This window comes from Megascapheus bottae, chromosome 3 (assembly GCF_031878675.1).
Source record: "Megascapheus bottae isolate mThoBot1 chromosome 3, mThoBot2.hap1, whole genome shotgun sequence".
Classification (NCBI taxonomy): Eukaryota; Metazoa; Chordata; class Mammalia; order Rodentia; family Geomyidae; genus Megascapheus; species Megascapheus bottae.
Window position 1 is genome coordinate 13,575,380 of NC_143511.1, and position 20,331 is coordinate 13,595,710.

At 49.0% G+C, this 20,331-nt stretch overlaps 1 long non-coding RNA gene across 4 annotated transcripts in view; it reads left to right on the plus strand.

Annotated features, from left to right (window-relative positions):
* The window catches only part of LOC150064981 (uncharacterized), a 54,072-nt gene extending 37,434 nt beyond the window's left edge, over positions 1 to 16,638 (plus strand). For 2 of the 4 annotated variants that reach the window (XR_016534876.1, XR_016534875.1), the window contains 3 exons: positions 4,452 to 4,508; positions 5,411 to 5,525; positions 8,728 to 8,816. This is a non-coding gene — a long non-coding RNA (uncharacterized LOC150064981). Of the gene's footprint in view, positions 1 to 4,451; positions 4,509 to 5,410; positions 5,526 to 6,030; positions 6,128 to 8,727; positions 8,817 to 15,007 lie in introns of those variants that run through there. The other 2 variants (XR_016534877.1, XR_016534878.1) reach the window with 2 other exon arrangements.
* Positions 16,639 to 20,331: the final 3,693 nt, after the last annotated feature.

Genomic DNA, 20,331 nt, shown 5'->3' on the forward strand with positions numbered 1-20,331 from the left:
TGCCTCGTGCCACCGTCCAATTCTGGACGCTGCAGCTTTTTTCCACATGCAGGACCTTCATGCCGCTGGCGCTCTGTTGGGGGAGACCCAGAACGGTTGGCAGAGGAAGGCCCGCCCCGCTGGAGGCTATGGGGCGGGAGCGCCCAAGAAACCCAACTGCCCTCAGGGTGGGGCACCAAGGAGGGTCCCGGGAGACCCATGAGCCAGTGAATGTGCGCGTGTGTCCACATGAGCAGACAGGCTGAGAGCCTGCAGGAGCAAGCATGGCCTGAGATTTTGCAGGAGGCGAGCCTGCACCCTGATGCTGGATGGTGAAAGCCCACAGAAGGTGGGGGAGGCGATAGGTCCCCGGCAGGCAGGAGGGCTCAGGGGCCCGGTGAGAACGTGGTGCCAAGTGCACCGCGGTCACGTGGAGGTGGCTCTTGGGCTCCCTGGGTCTATGGGCGTGCGGCCAGCCAGCTGCCTTGCCCTGTGGCGAGTGTCCCGAGGTGTGGGCGGGTCTGCAGAGCGGGCACGGAGGTGGGGCCCGAATGGCGCTGGGCGCTGGACTCTCTTGCGTTGGCCTCCCCCACCCACCCACCCAAGGAAAGTGCAGGGGTGCGGAGGGGGAGCTTGGGCGTTGTGGGGCGGTCAGAGAAGGCCCCCCGCCCTCCGGGCCCTGCCACCGGCCCCTGTGTGTCCCTGTCCACGCCCGGCCCAGGGTGAGTGTGGCCCGGGGGACTGGGCGTCCTTGGAGGAGCCAACGCGCAGCCAGGCTCACCCAGGTGATTGAGGAGCGGCGGCGCCTCACGGTCACCCTGATGCGGACGGAGCTGCAGCCGGCGTGTCCGGTGCGCCGGCCAATGTCCCACGTGCTGCTCTGCCAAGACACGGGCGGCCACGGGGGGCCGGCAAGGAGCGTGAGGGCGAGGGTGAGGGCGAGGGTGGGAGGGAAGGACGCGGTGTGTGTGGCCGCCGTCGGGACCATCTGTGGTCCCGTGGAATCTTCGGGGACTCGGCCCTCCCCGTGGCCGTCCCCGGGCAGCGCCGAGCCCCGAGGGCTGGCAGGGCCGATGGCTGGCGTGGGCTGGGCGGGAGCGGGGTGGGCGAGATGGGGCCGAGGCTCGGCGGCCACGGCCTTCAGACTGCCGTGGCCTGGTAACGTGAGGGAGAGAGGGCCGTGGTGGCGGCGCCCCAGCAGCCGGCGCAGTGTCCAGCGTCCCCTGGGGCCGTCAGGGGCCCGCTGCTGCCAGTCCGCGTCGGGCCCGGGCAGAGGAGGAAGGGACAGGACGGGCGAGGCTTGGGTGCGGGCACTCATGGGGCTAGCGGTGTGCCGGCCTTGGCGAACCTCCCTGGTGCTGAGCGGCGAGAGCAGCACGGTGGCCGTGGTGGCGGCGGAGGCGCCTGCAGCGGCATAGGCGGTGGCGGTATTGGCGGCGGCCAATTTTCACAAGTTTTTCACAAGTTTTTCACATGCATTCCTCTCATTTCTCACAATATGTCTCGGAGACCAATTGTATAATGAGCCCTTTTTAATTTTGTCAGATAAAGTATTCCATTTTATTTAAAACTGAATTCTCAGCTTACGTATATGCAAAATATTAACTCCACCAAATGTTCGATGTTTTTACTTGGTAGTTTAAAAATATATAAAAAAGCAGTTTGGGTTGTGTAAAATGGCTCCCACACCCAGCGGGTCTCTGGGGAACCGTCTATGTGTGCAGCTGGCCTTTGTGTTCCAGTGCCATTGGCCTTTCAGCTCTAAAACTGGCTGATTAAATAACTACAAATCATAATGGAAATGCAGAGAACCTAGAATTCAGTTTTAAACAGTAAGCGCTATACAGAGGCCTATGGCTGGAGGTTACATAGCAACAAGCAATGATGGTTCTATGGATTACACCATTCCTGAGGCCTGGAATAAAGCCGCCGACGTGTATTTGATTGTAATAATCCTTGTTAGCTTTGGACTCTTCATGTACTCCAAGAGGAATAAAAGACAACATATGAGGGTATTCAGTGTGCTACCTACAGAAGAGACTTGGTCAGAGCCTAAATTTTATGACATAATGCTCCATATCCTTCAACAAAAACATGTCTGGAATGAGTTCTGTCTTTATAAATTCATTTCACTTGTGACTTTCCCCCATTTTTTGTATTATGTATTATCTAACTGCTTTTCTCAATGATTTGTTGGACAGTGCAAAAGGGCTCAGAAGGGCTGAACACTTACAGATCCTACATACTCAGGAAAACTAGGAAAATGAGAACCTGATCCTAGAGAGGTTTTTCCCTTGTGAGAATCAGTAAAGAAACAAAACCTACCTCTGGAAAACAAAGAGTCCTGGAGCTTGTGCCACCCTGATTAGAATGTTTTCACAATTTAAAATCTAGTCATTAGAGTAACTTCCTCTTTGATTACTTGATTATGTTTTATGATAATTTAGCATCAATAACAGATCATGTGTGCTACTCTTACTATTAATGACTTTTTTGCCAGTTTTTTTCAGTCCTGGGGGCTATTTCTCTACCACTTGAGCCACAGTACCACTTGCAGCTTTTTCTGTGTATGTTGTACTGAGCAATTAAACTCAGGGCTTTATACATGCTAGGCAAGCACTCTACTAGTAGGTCATACTTCCAGACCCTATTAGTGACTTTTTAACTCCATTACTGATCATTGCAAACTATTTTATTCTGCTTATTTAATGTCAGTGTTTTGGAAGACCCTCTCACACCATTTTATACTGTACAACAAAAGTGTTTTTATCTAAATTTCCATATTTATCTAAAAAGGTGGCTAAAGATAGTGGTTGGGAAATTCGACTATCCATGAAATTCAAAAAATATGTTTCAGTTAATGCTATTCTTAATTTTGTTTTGCCAGTCCTGGGCTTGAGCTCAGGGCCTGAGCACTCTCCTTGGACTTTCTCAAGGCTAGAGCTCTACCACTTGAGCCTCAGCACCACTTCTGGCTTTTTTTTATGTATGTGGTACCGAGGAATCAAACCCGGGTCTTCCTGCAAGCACTCTGCCACTAGGCCAAACTCCCAGCCCCTTGTTTTGTTTCTGAGACAGGGTCTTACTGTGGAGCCCAGGCTGGCTTCAAACTTGTGATTCTCCTGCCTCTGTTTCCAGAATGCTAGAGTTACAGGCATGTACGCCATGCCTATCTTTTTCTCTTTTTTAAAATGAAATAAAAATGTAATTTTTAATAAAAATTTCAGGGAAATTGCATTTACTTTTATCTCAGTATCTCACTACATCACTTTATATATTACAGGATGCTTAGTTGGCCAAATGGCTACAAGTAGCAGACTAGCAAGAGGACAGTCTTAAAGCTTTTCTTTCTTGGAGGAATTCTCCAGAGTTTTTATGAGCAGAGAACTTAATGGGGAGCAGCAGTGTGTAGTTTAGGTTCACTGATGTACCATTTGGACACAGTATGAAACTGGCTATTTCAAATGATTGGAGAAATGTATGTGAATAAGTAGAAATCTAAATAAAAATAGAAGTTTGCTTAAATTTATATTATCTATTTATCAAGGCAAGGAATTATATAAAAAAAAACATTTGTTTTGCCTAAGGCATATTTTGGGAATAAGCCACTGTACAAATTATTGCATGCCTTAAACCATAGTGCATAACAGACTATCTGCATAAAAATGTTACAGAAGTAAACTAGGTGTAATTTACCTGACATAGGTTACATATGTAGATCAGTCCTTATCAAAGTATGCAACAGCACCTTGACAGGGCCTATAATGGCCAGCATCTGTGGTCACTAGGTATGCATCAGAACTTGATGTTCTAACCATTGAGGAGCTACCTTGCCACAGTTCTGAGCAGGGTGGGGTTAAATCTGAGTTATTCTGCAATGGTCTCAGGAATTTCCACAGGAATTCTGAGGTAGTGAGTCATGTCTCTGGATTGTTCCTATCTCAGAGGGCTTGCAGCCCAAATGTGCTTATGGAGATCTTTGGTCAGTGGGAGGATGCTGTTGTTCCAATTCAGTGTGTCCTCTTTGACTCCATGGTCAGGGACCCCTCTTGCCTCTCTACACTCAGCCAGGCCAGGTTCTTCCTCATCCTTTCCGGTTCTGCCTGGTGACCGCTATGGTGAAGAGCCTGGGGTTTCATTTTGTGACTTGGTCTGTGTTGGCATGGGAGAGGAGGACTGTCCCCATCAGGATGCTGTGAGTCCCTCCTAAGGATCTGCCTGCTCACCTGTGACCAGGCTCAGGGTTCCAGCTGACTACCAGCTCAGCTACCTTCTCTAAACAGAGGCCTTAGTCTGTCTGGGTGACAACTTGTCCCTGGCTGACAGGCCTGACAGGTTACCCAGCTCTGGAGCTGTTGGCTCCAGGGGAAGTAGAGACCATTATGAGGGTAAGGAAGGTTCTTTCCCTTCTTGCAGCCCAAGGAGGACATGTGGCTTGACCCTGCCTCTGGCCTTTATATTTTGTCTTATAGGACCAACTGTTGCAGGTCTTGGAGGAGCTGAGAGTCCAGAAGCCAAGAGCTGACATAGTAAGTCACAACACAGCTTGCCTGTCACTGGTGGCAAAAGGCAGCCTGAGATGTAAGTTGTCAGGAGCCCTGGATCTTAGACATGCAAGAATTCTAGTCCTGCAGGCAGAGCAATTTTGTCATGGAAAGATCTGTGAGTTTGGCCACGGTGACTGGTTCTCCCAGGTCAGGCTTCTGAGTGGTAGTGGGCAGCTTCACCAACCCCTACCCAAATGCTAAAGGGTGTTCTTTCTGCTAGGAAGTAGCAATTTGTCATTAGTATGTGTGGGGCTGGGAGACAGCTTGCATAAACCGGGTACAGGGCAAGATTTCAGCTTGTAGTGGGGAATGCAGAACAGGAGACTTGAGTGAGTTGAGGCTTAAGTGAGCTCAGTGGGCAGTTGGAGGCCAAAGGCAGAGAGATTATACGTTTCAAGGTTAGGTCTGAATTCTCGAGGCTCTGCGGCTGGGAGTAGGAATGGTAGGGAATGGGCTTGGCTGTCGGAGGATGGTGGATACAGAAATGTGGTGGTTGCAAAAAGAGGTAATGGTGGCATTCTGGCCTATACAGGCAACATGAGTGAGAAAGGAAGGTAGAGAAAAAGGGTAACTGAGGGCTCACTGGAGTCTGGTGCCACTGAACCAGATGTGCTCATAGTCTCCGAGTGGTCCTTCCACCCTGGGAAGATGAGCCTTTACCAGGTGAACCTACATGCAGGCATCTGATCTGCATAGAAAACCTGTGGCCCCACTGAGTGTAGCCAAGGGCATACTATCGCATCTCACTGGACAGGAATATCCTTTGCCCACGGGTCACCAAGAGGTCAGCTCTGAGGGCCAGTAGAGTAGCAAAAGCAGAACAGGAAGCTCTAAAACTCAGTCCATGGAAGATTTACACCTGTGCTTATCCTTCTTTTCCAAAGTGTGAGGGATCCAGTACAGCAGAACAGAGGCATTGCTGTGAAGGTGCATGGGCTATGATCCCTCAGAGATGGGCTATGATCCCTCAGTGATAGCATTTGAGGGTGTAAACTTGAGGTAAGCTGGGCAATTCTGTTTTGACCATGCTTAGAGGTTTCCCTTAAACACACAGCATAGGAGCTTGGTGGCATTAGTTGGTCCGTTCCCACTCCCACGGCTCCGCCCCATAGAATTTCGCCCTGGCCGGCAGAATATTGTGAGTCTCATACAGAGCCTACTGGCCTTCCTCCTCTGGGGCACTCAAGAGATCTCCACAGGGACAGACAGCAAAGGACAGGATTCTGGCAGACCCAGAGACCTCACTCCCCTTAGCATGTCACTTGACACTGGAGGGGCGGCAATACTGGTCTCATGGATATTTCTCCACTTCTCCACATACACCTGACCCCTTGCTCACCAGTCAGCCAGCAACCCTGCAAGTCCATGTGCTATGGTGCTGTCCTGGGAGGAGTGAGTCCCAAAGGCTTCCATGGAGACACAAACAGCCCCAACAGTTCAAAACACGCCCCTCCCTCTCACCCTCAGGCTTCTTTCTGGCCTCATGCTATCCCATTTTTTTCAGACCTGCCCTCAGGAGATGGGACCCCAGCTAGCAAACAAAGCTGGCCCTCCATCTGCCACAGTGTGACCACTAGGCACCTGCATTGGTCACTCACTTGGTGAGTGTGGGTGCACATCAGTTCCCACATAACACACTCATATTGGGATGGCCATGGGAAGAGTCACAGAGGGCTTTCTCCCTCCCTAGTTAGCTCCCTCCTCCAGAAATCCGTGTCAGGGAAACAACAGAAAAGGGTCCTACACACAGTGCAATCCAGGACCATTCTCTAGGTCCTCTAGCTAGCCCTACCCACCATCTTGAAAACCACTACAGGTAAAAGCTTGCTGCCCACATGGGAACTGATGTATGCCAAGACCTTTCTCTTGATGGTACTCAAGGCCCTATCTACATGAATGGGAAGGGCTGGCTGCTGTGCCCAAAGGAAGCTTTCCTATAAAGCTCTAGGCTCCCATCACTTAGTCAGATGGAGTTTCACCCTGACCAAGCAAGACCTGTGAGTCCCCTAGAGTGCTCCTTGTCCTTTCTCTTCTGGGGCAGGTGGGAGGTCTCCACAGGGATGGATGGCAAATAACAGGGTCCTTGCAGTTCTACAGCCCTCAGTCAGTTTAGCTTGTCATTGGACACTGTGAGGCAATCCTGGTCTCATAGTCACCTCACCTCCTACATGCCCAAAGGTGTACCCAGCTGCCTCTGACCAACAAAAGTTCAAGTAAATGGGCCTCAATGCTGTCTGGGGAGATGCTAGGCCCAACAGCTTCCATAGGACTACAAACAGACCAATAGCAGCCACACCATGCCCCACCCTCACTCCCTTACGCTGCTAGTCACATGCCGCCCCCCTATCCTTTCTGACCTGCTCACCAGAGACAGGCTGGCAAACACCAGCTGGCCCTCCATCTACCACAGTTTAACAACCTGACACCTGTGGGTCACTCCCTAGGGTGAATTGGGATGCACACCGCTTCCTGTACAACATACCCACACCTGGCTGGGATTGGACAAAGTTACAATAGAGCTTTCTCTGCAATCCCCCCAAAACCTTAGCTCCCTGTCCATTCTCCCAGGCTTCCATGCCAAGGAGACAAAATAGTCTAATGCAATCCAGCCCCATCTCCATGCTCTCCACCCAGCACCTACCCCCACTGTGACACTCACCACAGGTCAAAGAAGCTTGCTGCCCACACAGGGACCAAGGTTTCACAAGAGCCATCACCACACGACTGCATTTCACTTGGTGTGCTTTGGCTGCATTATGACACATCCCCTCCTGGGTCCACCGCCTCTTAAAACTCTCCCCCACCTTCTGTAGGCTTTCACACAATGTAGGTGTATGGGGAGTGTCCCATGGCCCTACTTGGTACCCCATCCAGATGAGTTTGTTCTGAGCACCTGCTCCCAAGCCTCCAGCGTGGTAGGTCTTACTTTGCCAATCAACTCTGTGTCTCCCTGCATGGCCCATTGCAAGAACAAAAACTGCATCATGATGGCCCCGCCCTGGGAGGATATATATGCCATCTGGACAGTGACACACGGCACTCTACTGCAGAAGACAAAATATGAGGTACTCTTCCCTAGGCACAGCCACAGCTCTTTTATTCCCAGGAAAGCTTTACACTCCATCCAAGAAGCCCTATGAGTGACCAGGAGAGCCTCGTCTGTGAGGTTTTGACTGACTAGGTCAGCCAGAACTCACCCAGGGTCTCAAGCAGGTTGGCATGTAGAAAAACTTGCCAGGACCCTGACTCTGCTGGCAAACAAAGCTGGCCTTCCATCTCCCACGGTGTGATGTGACCATTAGGTATTTGCATTAGTCACTCACTTGAGTGAGCATGGATGCACATTGGTTCCCACACAACACCTTCACACTGGGTCAGGCTTAGAGAGAGTCACATGAGGCTTTCTCTGCAATCTCCACAATGCCTTAGCTCCCTCCCTCCCCAGACATCCTTAAAAGGGAGAACACTGAAAGGGGCCCCGTGCCAATGCAATCCAGGTCCCATCCCCATGCCTACTATCCAAACCCTCTCACAATTCAGACATTCACCACAAGTGAAAGCAGCTCACTGCTCATATGTGAGCCAAGGTATCCCAAGAGCCACCTCCACCTGACTGCATTTTACTAGGCATGCTTTGGCTGCATTCTGACACATCGCCTTCCTAGTAAGTCCTGGGCCCACCAACCACCTCTCAGCCCTGCTGCCAGGGACCTAGCACCTTTCCCATGCTTTCACCCTGTGTGTGTGTGCGCGTGCATGCACCCGTGTGTGTGTGTGTGTGTGTGTGTGTGTGTGTTCATGTGTGTGCATGTATTTGCGGTCCTCCTTGGTTCCCCTTCCAAAGTGCGGTGGCGTTTGTTCTGAGCTCCTGCCCGTAAGACTCCAGTGGGAAGGGTTCTTATTTTCCAAGTGACTCTGCATCTCCCTGCATGTGCAAAAACTGAATGATGATTCTCACTGCCCTCAAGGGAATGTGTGCCACCTGGCCAGTAACACAGGGACGCCCTGCAGAGGGATCTGTCTGTTTACAGTCACAGCCCTTTTGGCACAGTCACACTGTGCTCCAGCATTCAGGCCCTTGTCCTACAAGGCTCTGGCTGACATGGCCAGCTGGAGCTGGCATCTCACGCAAGTGGGCATGTAAGAAGAACTGCTAGGACTCTCACTCTGCTGTGGCCCCTTTGTTTGTGTTTCTCTCCAGATGCTGGCACTCTGGCATGCCTCCCTGAAGCCAGTGCTCCTAGATTGGTGCCAGGGGCCCAGTCAACATGGATGGAAGAACTGGCTGCATGTGCCTATTGGAAGCTCTCCATGGCGCTCCCGTTCTCACCATTCAACCTGGTGGTTTTGGCCCGATAAGCCCAGAACTGTAAGATACCTACTGGTCCCTTTGTCGTTCCTCCTCAGGGGCAAGCTTAAGGTGTCCACTTGAACAGAAGGCAAAGGGTGGGGTACTTGAAGCCCCAGAACAGAAGGCAAGGGGCAGGGTACTTGAAGCCCTGGAGCCTCCACTCAGCTTAGCTTGTCACATGACCCTGGAAGGCAATCCTGGCCTTACCATAATCTTCTACAAGCCCCAAGCCTCACCCCTTAACATAGCTGCCAGCCAGCAAACCTTCAAGTCCATAGCTATTAGTATTGTCTGGGGAGGTGCCAGGCCCAATAGCTTTCAGTGAGCTGGGAAAAGCTCCAGCAGCAGCCAAACACTGTGCCCCTACCTTATACCCTGCTGCTTCTTGCTGGCCCTTCATCTTCCCTAATGTGACCACTATGTACCTGCATTGGTCACTCAAGTAGAGCATGCATGCACATCCATTCCGAAACAACACGTTCTCACTGGGCTGGTGATGGAGAAGATCACACACAGGGTTTTCTCTAGCATCCAATGCTGTGCCTCCCTCTTTGTCCCAGAAATCCTTATCAAGGAGAGTATTGAAAAGGGCCCTGTACAAGTGCAATACCATCTCCCCTCAATTTTGACACTCACCAAAGGTGAAAGCAGCTCACTGCCCACATGGGGACTGAGGTGCCACAAGACCCACTTCCTACAATGACATTTCACTTGACATGCTTCAGCCACATTCTGACATTTCCCCTTCTGGCCATGCCTTGGCTCACCAACCGCTACCTCTCAGCCCTTGTGCCAGGGAACTAACACCTTCCGCTGATACAGGCTTTCACTGTGTGTGTGTGTGTGTGTGTGTGTGTGTGTGTGTGTGTGTGTGTGTGTGTATTCCATAACCTTACTTTGTGCCTCATACTAAGGGTGGCGGGGTTTATTCTGAGCTCCTGCTCCCAAGCCTTGATCAGGGTCTTAGTTTTCCAAGTCAATCTGTGTCTCTCTGCACAGCCTTCCCATAGAACACAAAATGGTGTTTTTATGGTCATGAACCTGGAGGATATATATGCTATCTGGATAGTGACACAGGGTACCCTGCTTCAGAGGGTGAAGCGCTGGGCACCCACCACTCTGCACAGCTACAGCTCTTTGGGCCCCATAGAGGCATGGCACACCACAGAAGAGGCCTTATGAGAGTGACAGATATGGTTAGTTGGAGCTCAAACAGGGTTTCACCCTGGTGGGCATGCAGGAAGAACTGTTGGGACCCTCATTCTGCTGTGGCCCCCTTGCCTGCATTTTCCTCCATGTGCTTAGGGGCTTGCTGTCAGAGGCCCAGAGCACATGGATGGAAGGACTGTCTGCATTTGTCCATATGGAGCTCTCCCATGGAGCTCCAGCTACCACCAATCATCCCCGTGGAATTTCACCCTGGCCAGCCTAGCCTTGTAAGTTCCTTTCTGGGCTCCTTGTCCTTACTCCTCTGGGACAGGCCAGAGGTCTCCATGGAGATGGACAGCAAAGGATAGAGTGATGGCAGATCCAGAGCCCTCACTTGCCTTAGCTGGTCACTTAACACGAAGGCAATCCTGGCCTCACTGTCATATTTCCAACTACATGCTCACAGGCAAGCATGCCCACTCACCATCAACAATGCAAAGTCCATGAACCTCAGTGCTGTCAGGCACATCATGTCTCTCCCTGCCACCCTCAAAGTTCTAGCTGGCTATGTGCAACACTGTAGACCTTTGAAATGGGTATACCATAATTTTTAGACCTTTGCACAGGAAATGAGCTGCCAACTGGCAAACACCAGCTAGCCTTCTAGCTGCTACAGTATGAAGACACTCTTAAGTGAAGGCACCTGCATTGGTCAGTCAGTAGGGTGAGTTATGGATGCACACTGATTCAACACAACACACTCCCAGTGGGCTGGCCATGCAGAGGGATCTGTGATCCCTACAACTCCCTAGCTAACCATCCCCCATACATCCTTCTCAGGAAGATCACTAAAAAGGGCCACGTGCCCAATGCAATCCAGGTCCCATCTCCATGCCCTCTACTCGCACCTCCCCACATTGTGACACTCACCACAGGCAGCTCACTGCCCACACGTGGTGGACTGAGGCATCCCAAGAGCTGCTTCCACCCAACTACATTTCACTTGGCATGCCTTGGCTGCATTCTGACATTCTCCCTCCTGGACCCACTCACAACCTCTCAGTCCTTGTGCTAGGGACCTAACACTCTCCATACCTCTGTAGGCCCCCACTGTGTGTGCATCCCATGGTTCTACTCGGTGCTCCATCCTAAGGACATTGGATTTATACTGAGCTCTGGCCCAAGCCTCCAGAAGGCTGGGTCTTATCTGCCAACAGACTCTGCATGTTCATGCACAGCCTATCCCTAGGACAACTATGTCATGATGGTCTTGACCCTGGAGGATACATATGCCATCTGGACAGTGACACAGGGCACCTTGTCACAGAGGGTCGAGTACTGAGCACCTACCCTTCTGCATAGCCATAGTCCTTTCAGCCCCCATAAAGGCACTGTGCTGCAGCCAAGAAGCCCTATGAGTACTTGACAGTGCCAGCCACAGCTCACCTAGGGTTTCACCCAGGGGTCATGTGGCAAGAATCACCAAGACCCTCACTCTGCTGTGGTCCCTATGCCCACATTTTTTTCCAGTTGCTAGGTGGCTTCCTATCATGCCTGCATGGAAGTGCAGAGCTTAGATTGGTGCTAGAAGCCATATCTATATGGACAGAAGAGCTGGCTACTGGTGCCCACAGAGAACTCACGCAACTCCAGGCTCACACATCACTTGGCCAGGTGGAGTTTCGTCTTGGCCGGCCCAGTACTGTGAGTCCCCTACAGGGTCAGATGGCAAAGGACAGGGTTCCCTGCAGACGCAGAGCCCTCATTTGGCTGAACTTGTCACTCAACAGTGGGAGGAAATCCTAGCCTCACTGCCCTCCATCTGCCTTAGTATGACCACTAGGCATCTGCACTGGTCACTCACTTGAGTAAGCGTGGATGCACATTGGTTCCCACACAACACATTCACACTGGGTCAGGTTAGAGTCACACGAGACTTTCTCTGCAATCTCCACAATGCCCTAGCTCCCTCCCTCCCCAGACACCCTTGGTTCCCCTTTCAAAGGGTGGTGGTGTTTCTTCTGAGCTCCTGCCAGCAAGCCTCTAGTGGGAGGGGTCTTATTTTCCAAGCAACTCTGCATCTCCCCGCAAGGCTGTGGCTGACATGGGCTGCTGGAGCTCATTCGGCATCTCACACAAGTGGGCAGGTAGGAAGAACTGCCAGGACTCTCACTTTGGTTTGGCCCCCTTGCCCAAATTTCCTACTCACAACTACATAAATAGATGCTCCTGGACTGGAGTTGGATGCCAGTCAACGTGGACAAAGAGCTGGCTGCATGTGGTCTTAGTGGGAGCTCTCCTAGGGTGCTCCTGTTCCCATTGCTCAATCCCGTGGAGTTATAGCCTCTCAACGATCCCCTCATCCATCCTCCGCTGGGGTAGGGGGAATTTTCCAAAGGGACACATGGCATTGGAGAGGGTCCTGACAGATCCAGAGCCTTCACTCCAAACTGGGAGGCAAGCCCAGCCTCTGTCAACCCCCCAGGTGTCTCCATTCACTCAACTGTCAGCCTACAGCGCTGCAAGTCTGTGGGGCTTGGTGCTGCTTGGGAATTTGCCAGGCCCCAAATCTTCCATGGAACCACAAATAGCCTCAAACAGCCACCATACAGCATTGCCTCACCACCCCCTGAAACCTTATGCTTCTTTCTGACACCATGCCATTCTGCCTTTTCAGACCTACACCACAGTCACAAAACACCCGTTGGGAAGGTCTGGCTGAACCTGCCCATAAGAACCTCTCCCTTGGAGCTCCCAACCACTCTCACTCTCATTGCAGCTGAAGCATCTAGAACCCACTGACGCTGCAAGCAAGGGCAACTGGCTTGGTGCTGTCCCTTCCACGAAAAGGCTAGCTAGGTTTAAGTGCACACACACACTCAGAAGAGAGAGTTGGACAAGGGCAGAGGAGTGTGTGTGACTACATATGGGGGACAGCCTGGGAGCAGAGTGTGTGTGTGTGTGTGTGTGCGTGTGTGTGTGTACAGGGTAGAGGGCCGGCACCAACCATAATGGACCAAGAACAATCACTTTGTGGATCAGTTGGGCCTAGAGGAGTGTGTGTGGCTACATATGGGGGACAGCCTGAGAGCAGTGTGTGTGTGTGTGTGTGTGTGTGTGTGTGTGTGTGTGTGTACAGGGTAGAGGGCCGGCACCATAATGGACCAAGAACAATCACTTTGTGGATCAGTTGGGCCTGCACCCACCTCAGGGCACTTTAGTGGGCAGAACGCCATCTGAAAGGGAGCAGGCAGAACTGTGTCACTGCACTAACATGGGCTCTGAACCTACTCTGCTCCACCTGCAGCTGCAGGGCCAGCTCCAACCCTGGCTGTCTGAGAACTGGCACTTGCACCATCTTCCAGCTCCTCCATTGGCACCAGAGCAGCGGCCAACGCACAAATACCTTGAACACAAGCTCCTGTACACATGGAAACTAGCAAGCTTTTCTGTCAACACTAGAGTTAAGGTCCCTTCCACACACCTGCCTAACCTCACCAATCCATTGCCTTCTTTCCCGTGTTACCTGCTGTATCTATTGTTTTTATTATTAGTTTATTTTAAGGGAAAAAAGCAGCACACAATGGCCTCTCTCTCTCTCCTTGGTGAAATAAAAAACTCTGTGGCCATGAGTTTTGCCTGGTGGTAGAGTGCTTGCCTAGCATGCACGAAAACCTGGGTTCGATTCCCAGTACCCCAAACATACCATATACATAGAAAAGCTGGAAGTGGTGCTGTGATCCAAACAGTAGAGTTTGGGCCTTGAGTTCAAGCCCCAGGACTGACACACACACACACACACACACACACACACACACACACACACACACACAGAATATTCCAGTCCATGGCCTCAAGTCATTTTCAAGATGGTCCAGCCCCTGGTGCTGTCTATTAGGGAGTACCATCCTCAAACCACTACAGGACCTCCCCACTCCTCCTCCTCTTCTTGGCAGCCAAGGCACTATCCAACCTTCCTTATTCTAAATTCATCACCTCCCTTGCAGGTAGCTTCTCTTCTGCCCACATAGTAGTAATAGTAGCAATAGTAGTAGTGGTAGTAATAATACCTCTTTTCAGGCCACAGGTCTCTTGTGTCCCATGGGGAACTAGAAGGAAGAATAGAATTCCTCAGGACAAAGGGAAAGCCTGGCCATCCTAGTGGGCATCCTCCTGGGGTGGTATAGACTTTTAGAGGACGCCAGTGTCCAAGGCACCCACAAAGGGAAGGGCCTATGGCGGCCCTTGCCCCATCCAAGGTCAGGGTCAGGTGCCAGACCATTCCTGGGGCCCAAGGTGCACGCGAAGGTCCAAAGAGCAGCGTTCTCACTCAGGGATCCAGGGGGGAGAAAGAGGGAGGGAAGAGCCTGTCAAGGCAAAGGACACAGGCAGCCCACGTCTCATCGTGCTCCCCACGTCTCATGCTCCCCATGACTCCACAATAATGGTTGCATCCATGACTGAAACAACTAACCAACCAACCAACCAACCAATCCATTTGCAAACCAATGCACATGGTCCTCGGGTTAGATTTCTGGCCAGCATGCTGGCAGGTGGGTTTGAAGGAGCTGCTGGCCAGCACTCAAGAGAATAGAGAATGGAGAGGTGGACACCTGGGAGGACTTTCTCTAGACAAATCTGGGATAGCTCAGAGTACCCATTTGACCTCTCAAGAAATAGGTGACTTGAGTTAACTAATACTGCTAAATTTGGGGATTCAACACATGGGAACACCTGCACAGCTCTTCAGGATATCTTAGAATGCTTACTTCAGACAGCATTGGGGAGGGTGTGGAAGACTCTAGGACATCCCCACAGACAGCACCAATGGTCCATGGCTAGCAGAGAATATTGTTCATGAGGAGGGGGAGAGTAGATTTGTTGAAGGAGGTTGTAAGAGGAAGGGGTTGCGAGGACCCAATCTCTGTCACAGAGAATGCAGAAACCCTAACAAAACACTTCCTTTTCCCCAATAAAACAGGTGCGGAGATCTCACTGTGGAAAACATTGCATCTTGCTTAGATGTTTACCACAAGCAGAAACAGAAGCCAACGAATCTCTGGCACCACCAGACTGGTGCATCCTGGCCTCCTTGACACCACCCAACTGACCTGACCTGTTCTGCTGGGACAGAAATTTTGCCAGCCATTTCTTTCCTCACCAAGGGACCTCAGCCTGCAATGTCTTCCTCATGGGTCTGCTTTTTGTACTGTGAAGTTCATCACATGCCATGTCTATCCTTTGCATCCTCAGCATTCTCTTCAGGGTATTGAAGCAGAGACAGGTCTTTTCTGAGAAAAAAGAAGGAATTTCATAGGAGTAAGAACAAGGGGACATTATAAAGAAGTTTAGTAAGAAGGTCTGTTCCACAACTACATATGCTTCTCTACTGAGGTGTATCACAACATCTAACTTTGTTACACATAATAAAGGACAGACATCCAGGAAGCAATGACCTTGAGAATGTTATCTCCAGTTAAACATCAAAAAGCCAGAGGGATGACATGGCTTAAGTGGTAGTCAGTGATGCCCTTCAAGACAAAATCTCCTTGACAGGTTCCTGAACTTAAGCTCTAAAACTGGCACCAAAAAAGAGTAATAATTCTACAGAGATAAGATAGATATGAAGTTATCTGATAAGAACCCCACTCAAGTCAGGTGATGGGGAAAGTTGAGATCTCAGAAAATCATTTTTTATGTAGTCCTACGTTTCTTAACTTTGTGGCCAGGTAATGCTTGCCCAGAGTTTAGTACCCCCATTGCTATCTTGGTTTCCTTTCTGTGGTTGCTGTTGATTATCACTATAAACTCTTCACTTTGACAGAATTATAGGCTTGTAGGCCCCTGTGGAAAACAGAGTCCACAAAGCCTTTACCTGCCTCACTCATGTTGACATTAGACAAAATGATGGCACAATGATCATCTCACTCTCAAGCCATGCTACTCTGAGAGGAAATTCACCCTTCCTACCCTGCTTTAGCTCATGCCAACATGTATGTATTTTCTATAATGTCAACCCCTTAGTACTGCCATACATACGCAATCACACTGCACATGACTGTTAAGGATTGAGCTAATTGACTCAGATACCCACAAGGACTGTAGAGCTCCGGGTAGCTTGTTCCTTTGTGTTCCTCTGTGCTACACCAGCACTCACTGCTCATGACTTACTTCTCATTGTCATGGAGCACTGAGTTTTCCTGGGCTGCCCAGGTTATATAAAAATCAACTTTCTTTCTTAGAAAAAAATGCCTAGCAAAACAATCATTGGTCCAAAGAGTTGTCTGACTTACAGGCTATTTTTTCAGAGTGGCTGTACCATTTACAACCTGATGACATTGGATGACCTTTCTGAATCACTCTTTTCGTTACTAGTATTTCTATAACAATAATCTTACTGAAAATTCTTTTAGGACTGAGGTTACACCTCCTGCGTGCTTACAACAGGTAATGGCATCCAAAAGCCTGTTATGTGCTTGTCATGTATATTTGATTGTGATCAAAGATGGCCATATTAGGTTTTTTGCTCACAATGCAATTAGGTTGTTTTTCTGTGTTCTTACTATGGTTTTAAGCCACATTCCAGAACATTCTGAGTTGACAAAATCAGGAAAAGCTGATAATCTAAGCTCTTCAAGGACAAAGCACTCCTCCATGATGGAGCTGAGATCTGAACATAGGCATCCTGTGCTTAGCAACCATGGTGACTGCCCACCATTCTCATCTATGCAGGGGCACAGATGGACAGCCACTCAGAGGCCCAAGTACATCCTAGCAGCCTTAACTGTGGGTGCCTGTGACTGGTCTAATTGGCCTGAGGACAGCTAAGAAATCTGTAACTCCCACAGAACCTGGCTGGTAAAAGTGACAAGGTTTCATTGTACTAGACAATATTTTATAAGGTTGTATTCAATGCTTTGGACAAAGAACACTACATTATGACAGTAATTCTCACTCTTGGGAGGCACAGGGAAGCAAATGAACAATCTCAGAGATGTGGACAGGGTAATGACTTACCACCTTTTTATCTACTTCCAAAGGCCTCTTTGTTAGGTAAGACTGCATTGCACTAACGGCCCCCCTAAACAGGCTGGAGTTGCCATCCTCATATCAGATAAAATAGACTTCAAACTAAAATTAGCGAGAAAAGACAAAGAAGGTTATTACATACTAATAAAGGGATCTCTCCTCCAGGAGGATATAACCATCCTAAATATCTCGACACCTAATCCCAGTGCACCGAACTTCATCAAGCAATCTTTACTTTCACTAAAACCACACATAGATCGAAACACAATGATTGTTGGTGACTTTAAAATACCACTCTCACCTATGGACAGATCAACCAGGGAAAAACTCAAGAGAGAAACCTCAGAATTGAACAACTGTATAGACCAACTAGATCTAACAGACATCTGCAGATTATTTCACCCAGCAACATCACAACATATGCGGCATGTCACATCAGGGAAATAGAAACCTATGCTGTAAAAGGAGGCCTACCTCGTGGCCCAGTGCTCATTCCCTGGTCTTGGGACTGCACCTGGCTGAGATGGTGCCTGCTGCCCAGTTGGAAGGTGTGGTTGTGGTTTGTGAAAGTAAGGCCACCTCTGGGACCAAACACTTCTGCCCTCTCGGACAGCACACGCATCCTACTTCCTCAATGAGAGTACCTCCCCATCCCTGCCCACCTTTGTGCTGATAGGCTCCTGTATCCTATGTTAGCTGAATGGACTTCCTTAATAAATGAGTTCCTGCCCTGACAGGTCTCCCTGATGTATCTGATTGTCCCTGATGTGTCTGATTGTCCTCCGGAGAAGAGGGCTGGCTGCAGGTGGTCAGTTAGCCCTCTCCTTTCTTGGCTCATCCTGGTCAGGGCGTGTTCTCCCTATCCTTCCTGCAGGTCGGGAGGGACTGAGAACTAAAAACCCCAACAATGTACATTTTTTTTCAGCAGCACATCGAACATTTTCCAAAATAAACCACATTTTAGGGCATAAAACAAACCTGGTCAGATTCAGAAACACTGAAATCATTCCCTGCATTCTCTGAGACCACAAAGGCATCAAATTGGAACTGAACACCAGTCTCCACCAACGAAAACCCTGTAACTCATGGAGATTGAACAACACATTGCTGAATCATCAATGGGTCATCAAGGAGATCAGAACATAAATTCAACAGTTTATGAAATTTAACAAAGAGGAGCACACAAAATACCAGCTCCTTTGGGACACAGCAAAGACAGTATTCAGAGGAAAAGTTATGGCTCTGAGTGCCTACATTAACAAATTGGAAAAATCACAAAACAACTATTTAATGTTACACCTTAAGCTCTTGGAAAAAGAGCAACAAACCAACCCTAATCGAAGGATGCAAATTATTAAAATCCAAGCAGAATTAAATGGAGTCCAAATAAACTATAGAAAGAATCAACAGAACAAGGAGTTGGTTCTTTGAAAAAATTAACAAAATTGACAGACCCTTAGCAAATCTTACCAAAAAAAGAAGGGAACATACCAAAATAAACAAAATCACAGATGAGAATGGTAATATCATGACAGAAATTACCAAGATCCAGAGCATCTTGAAGGAATCCTTTTCAAAACTTTATGCCAACAAATTTGAGAATCTAGAAGAAATGGATGCATTTCTAGCTAATATTAACATATCCACACTGAACCAAGAAGACCTAATCTAAACAGAACCATTTCAACCACTTAAATAGAAATGGCAGTAAGAGACCTTCCATCCAAGAAAAGCCCAGGGCCAGGTGGATTCACAGCTGAATTCTATAAGGTCTTCAAATCAGAGCTCCCATCAATACTCAAGCTCTTCAATGAAATTGAAAATGAAGGCTCTTTGCCAAACTCATTCTACGAAGCCATTATAACTCTCATCCCAAAACCAGAGTTTCATCAAAGAAGGAGAATTATAGACCCATTTATTTGATCAATATTGATGCAAAACTTCTCAACAAAATACTGGCCAACCATCTACAACAACTCATCAAAAAAATATACACTATGATCAAACAGGTTTCATCACAGGGAGGCAAAGTTGGTTCAACATACACAAGTCAATTAATATAATTCAACACATCAACAGGAGCAAGGACAAGAATCCCATGATTGTCACAATAGATGCAGAAAAGGCATTTGAGAAGATCCAACACCCCTTTATGCTAAAAGCTCTGGAGGAACTAGGAATCCATGGAACATTCCTCAGTATAATAAAGGCTGTGTATGACAAACCCACAGCTAGTATTATACTTAATGGTGAAAAGCTAAAGCCATTCCCTCTAAAATCAGGAACGAGACAAGGATGCCCACTCTCTCCACTCCTCTTTAACATAGTATTATCTGTGGGTTCGAAGGCACCTATAGGGCACATGTGTACAACAAAAGATGGCGCTGAGAGGAAGTAAAAAGGGTGAGGCCTGAGTTATTTGTGTCCAAACCCAATTGGGAAAAAAGGTCAGGTGAGACACATAAAGGCATGGACAGCACATGAACACCAAAAACACCTGTTAGAAAGTTCAAGCATTCCAAGGTGGTCTTTAAAATGATTGGTTAGTTTCCTTTTTTTCTTTTGTAGTTTGTGGTGTTAATAAGATTGTGCTGTGTGCTAAACGAGTTCCTGCTTGACTCCCCGCTGAGTCTGAGTGTCTCTGGGAACCAGGGGAATGGGGAGGGCAGCGTACTTACCTTTCCTCAGACCCAACCCGCCCTTTTCTGGGACAGGTTAAGGACCCAACATCTGGCGCCCAATGGGGGGCTAGAAGGAGAAAATCGGCCAAGGCTAAGCAAGCAGTCTCTCAGGGTAAGTAAAACCCTCAGTATGGGTAATGCAATATCCCCCAAAGAGGAGCCAGCTTTAAAAGCACAACGGCTCATGCTCAAATCTAGGTGTTTAGAGCTGTCTGATGGGAACGCTCTCAAGACATGGGATATCATCCTTTCCCTCGCCCCCTGGCTTCCTAGTGCCAATCTCTTTTCTTGAATCACATTGTCCAGAGTAGAAAAACCAGCCAAAGAAAGGGAAAGGATTTTGGGGATTACCCCTCCACCCCTGGGCTTCTACCCCACTGTTATGGCACTCCAAACCTCTTTCCATCTGGATACAATACCACCCCCTGTGAGAACAGAGCCATAAGAAGATGAGGGCCAAAACCTAGCAGGAGAGGGGGATAAGGGGAAGAAAACCAAGGAGGAGGAATGGGCTAAATTTGATGCAGAACATGCTGATATGACTGAGGCTCACAAAGTAAAAGTACAGACAAGTTACTGTCACCCCTCCTGACCT